This window comes from Pongo abelii, chromosome 2, assembly GCF_028885655.2.
Source record: "Pongo abelii isolate AG06213 chromosome 2, NHGRI_mPonAbe1-v2.0_pri, whole genome shotgun sequence".
Lineage (NCBI taxonomy): Eukaryota > Metazoa > Chordata > Mammalia > Primates > Hominidae > Pongo > Pongo abelii.
The window spans coordinates 22,841,792-22,846,206 of record NC_085928.1 but is presented as its reverse complement, the minus strand read 5'-3'; the positions used below and the strand labels follow the sequence as shown (position 1 = coordinate 22,846,206).

At 37.6% G+C, this 4,415-nt stretch overlaps 1 pseudogene; it reads left to right on the top strand.

Moving 5' to 3' along the window:
• Positions 1-2,765: 2,765 nt before the first annotated feature.
• On the top strand, positions 2,766-3,551 carry LOC100450312 (eukaryotic translation initiation factor 4E type 2-like; annotated as a pseudogene).
• Positions 3,552-4,415: the final 864 nt, after the last annotated feature.

Genomic DNA, 4,415 nt, shown 5'->3' with positions numbered 1-4,415 from the left:
ACATGTATAAAAGGGTTCCTGTACTTTCTTGATACATACACTTTTGATGGTTGAATACATTTTTAATTGCTTCAATCTGAAGTCTTCCTTTCTTATTTTTAATATTTTCTAGCTTTAGCAATCATTGTATGCTCTTTGTATGTCATGGACTTTTATATACATTTGATTTTTTAAAAAATCTACAATTTCAGTAATTCCATTGTCACTTCTCCCTGTTTGAAAGGTGTGTGAGGAGGACTCATACATGGGTGTGTAAAGGACATTGGTTCTGTGAGAGCAAACATGGTAACTCTTCATTCATTACCCATGAAAACAGCTAAACTTGATCACATTTTGAGTGAACAGTTAAAAAAAAAACATGCATTTTAATTTTGTTTTCTTGTACCCAGAGAATTACCATTCAAATTTCAGGAACTCACATTATTGACAGCATTTTAGACTTAAAGAGAACCAGGATGCTGGATGAGCCTGACTTTTAGGGCTTATCTCATATTCCACCTTGAATGACCTCCCACTGTCAGAAATAATAATTCTGAACCCTAGAAGCAGTTGGTAACCCTCTCATTATTTTAATGTGCTTTGGATATACATAATAAAATATCTGATTTTCTTCCTTTCTTTTCCATTGAATTAACACTAATTGGCCATCGCTGTCTAGCTGCTGGTTCCATGTTGGCCCTGTAACCCCTAATTCTCTTCAATATTTAGGCTCTTAGCAGAGAGAGCCATCTTACCTGATAAACAGACATGGGCCCATCTCCTTGAGGACAACTGCAACTGCCTCAGAATTATATTTGTTTCCTAAGGCTGCTGTAACAAAGTACCACAAACTGGGAGGTATAAACAGCAGAAATTTATTGTCTCATAGTTCTGAAGGCTATAAATATTCAAGATCACAGAGTCAGCAGGGTTGGTTCTTTCTAAGGGCTGTGAGGCAGCCTTTAATTTTTAATTTTTGTAGGTACATAGTAGTTGTATATATTTATGGGGTACATAAGGTATTTTGATACAGGCATGCAATACATAATAATCACATCAGGGTAAATGGGGTATTCATCCTCTCAAGCATTTATCTTTTGTGTTATAAATAATCCAGTTATACTCTTGTAATTATTTTTAAATGGACAATTAAATTACTTTTGACTATAGTCATCCTGTTGTGCTAGCACATACTAGGTCTTATTCACTCTTTCTATTTTTTTTGTACCCATTAACCATCCCCACTGCCTCCCCACCCCCACTACCCTTCCCAGCCTCTGGTAGCAGTCTTTCTACCTGTTATCTCCATGAGTTCAATTATTTTAACTTTTAGCTCCCACAAATAAATGAGAACATGCAATGTATGTCTTTCTATGCCTGGTTTATTTCACTTAACATAGTGACCTGCAGTTTTGTCCATGTTGTTGCAAATGACAGGATCTCATTCTTTTTGATGGCTAAATAGTACTCCATTGTGTATATGTACCACATTTTCTTTAGACATTCATCTGTTGATAGACACTTAGATTGCTTTTAAATCTTGGCTATTGTGTATAGTCCTTCAATAAATGTGGGAGTGCAGATATCTCTTTGATATACTGATTTTCTTTCTTTTGGGTGCATACCTAGGAGTGAGATTGCTGGGTCTTATAGTAGTTCTATTTTTAGTTTTCTGTAGAACCTCCAAACTGTTCTCAATAGTGGCTGTATTAATTTATATTCCTACCAACAATGTGCAAGTGTTTACTTTTCTCCACATCCTCGCCAGCATTTGTTATTGCTTGACTTTTGGATAAAAACCATTTTAACTTGAGTGAGATGATACCTCATTGAAGTTTTAATTTGCATTTCTCTGATGAACATTGATATGGAGCACCTTTTCATGTACCTGTTTGCCATTTGTTTGTCTTCTTTTGACAAATATCTATTCAAATCTTTTGCCCCCTTTAAATCAGATTATTAGCTGTTTTTCCTATAGAGTTATTTGAGGTCCTTATATATTCTGGCTGTTAATCCCTTGTCAGATGGGTAATTTGCAAATATTTTCTCCCATTCTGTGGGTTTTCTCTTCACTTCCATTTCCCCCATTCTGTGGGTTGTGTCTTCATCTTGATTGTTTCCTTTGCTGTGCAGAAGCTTTTTAACTTGATGTGATCTCATTTATCCACTTTTGCATTGGTTGCCTGTGATCGTCGGGTATTACTCAAGAAATCTTTGCCCACTCCAATGTCCTAGAGAGTTTCCCCAGTGTTTACTTTTAGTAGTTGAGTAGTCTGAGGTCTTAGATTTAAGTCTCTATACCATTCTGATTTGATTTTTGTATATAGCAAGAGATAAGTATCTGGTTTCATTCTTTTGGTAAAGGCTTTTATTTAACTAATTAATAAATGAGAAAACCAGTAAGATGTGACAACTAGTTCCCAAAATGATTTAAACACCACACATATGTAGGTAATAAGAAGTAAGTTTACAAACACATGCAAAACTGGTCAATATCCATTAGGCAAAATTTCACCAGAAATAAAAATCATTTGCTTTTCTATGGACAAGAGTCATTTGCATTACTTACAGAGTTGTAAAATACCTTAAAGACAATAAAAGGTGCAGGCTTCTCTGAATGAAATAAATGGAAAGAAGTGCTTTACAGAATGGCGGGCAATCTATTTTTGTCCATTTCAATATCCTTTTCAGTTTTTCTGACATAAATATTGGAGTCCTTTGTCTCAAACAGAATGTTCTATGGAATCTCAATTTATAGCCCATAGGAAAAGCAGAAGTGAGGCAGTGTCCACAGTAGTGGCAAGAGGATGAACAACAAATTTGATGCTTTGAAAGATGACAATAGGGACCATGATCAGAATGAAGAAAGCAGCACACAGAAAGATACTGAGAAAGAAAAAACCCAATGGGACAAGAATAAGAGCAGTAACAAGAGGAAGGCTGTTGTCCCTGGACAGGCAGAGCATCCCCTGCAGTACAACTACACTTTCTGGTACTCCAGGAGAACCCCTGGCTGTCCCACCAGCTCACAGAGTTATGAACAGAATATCAAACAGATTGGCACCTTTGCCTCTGTGGATCAGTTCTGGAGGTTTCATAGCCACATGGTATGTCCAAAGGATCTGACAGGCCAGTGACTTCCATCTCTTCAAAGAAGGAATTAAACCCATGTGGGAGGATAATGCAAATAAAAATGGTGACAAGAGGATTATTTGGCTGCGGAAGGGCTTGATCTCCCGTTGCTGGGAGAATCTTATTTTGGCCATGTTGAGGGAACAGTTCACGGTTGGGGAGGAGATCTGCGGAGCGGTGGTCTCTCTTCACTTTCAAGAGGACATTATTTCAATATGGAAAAGACTGCCAATGACCAAGCAACCACAGCCCGAATCCGGGATACACTTTGGCGAGTGCTTAACCTATCTCCCAACACCGTTATGAAATACAAAACTCACACCGACAGCATCAAAACGCCAGGCAGGCTGGGCTCCCAAAGTCTCCTTTATCAAAACCTCTGGAAGCTGCGGTTGAATGTGCCATAACCCTCTCCTTCTCTGGATGGCACTATCCTTGAAACTGGCGTCATTAGAGTATCTTGCTCTGTTGGCATGCTACCTGGAAGATCCTTCTATACTGGACAAGATAATTAAAAGAGCATTTTATGTTTTAAGAACAGGCTGACACACAGCAGCTACAACAACAGCTGAGATTGCTCAATAAATGGTGCTAAATTTTAAAAAAAAAAGGGAGAAAAAATGCAGAGTCACTTTGGTTGAAATGAATATAGAGGCTTCTGACTAAGCTTTCTTGGACTCCAGAGTTTTGGGGATCTGTATAAATCACATTTAGGAAACCACTAGATGATTTCTACAACTACTGATTGGCCTTACTGATTAAACTTGGTCCCTCAACTTTCCTTTAGTTGTTCCCACACCCAAACATTGTCCACATACTTCTACCCACTCCCTACTCCCTGCCCCCCACATGGATGCTCTGCTGTATCAAGAAACCAAGACATCCCTTTCAGAAGACTATTTCATCCTTAAAAATTTTAAATTCCCACAGTATTTGACTGTAGAACTTTCTGGCTCTAAATTCCATAGAATAACTGAAGTTACTTGAAAATATACTTCCTATTTGACGAAACCTGCAACTAAAGGGCCTTAGAGTAATCTTGAAAAAAAATTACAAATATATCAGCTAGGTTTTTGTATGATACCGTCTTTATCTTTAATGTGTTCTGTTTATTTTCTTAATTTTGAAAACCAAGGCCATATTTTTAAATGCCTCTGGGCACATGTACCAAAATATCTCTGTAAATTCTGCACTCATGTTTCCCTGTTTTTTTTTTTATGTCTGTTTCTTGTGAAAGCCTGTAAAGACTGTGAAGAACTTCCTTCACAAACAGGGTGCTGTTTCCTCACTACCCAATCTGGCCT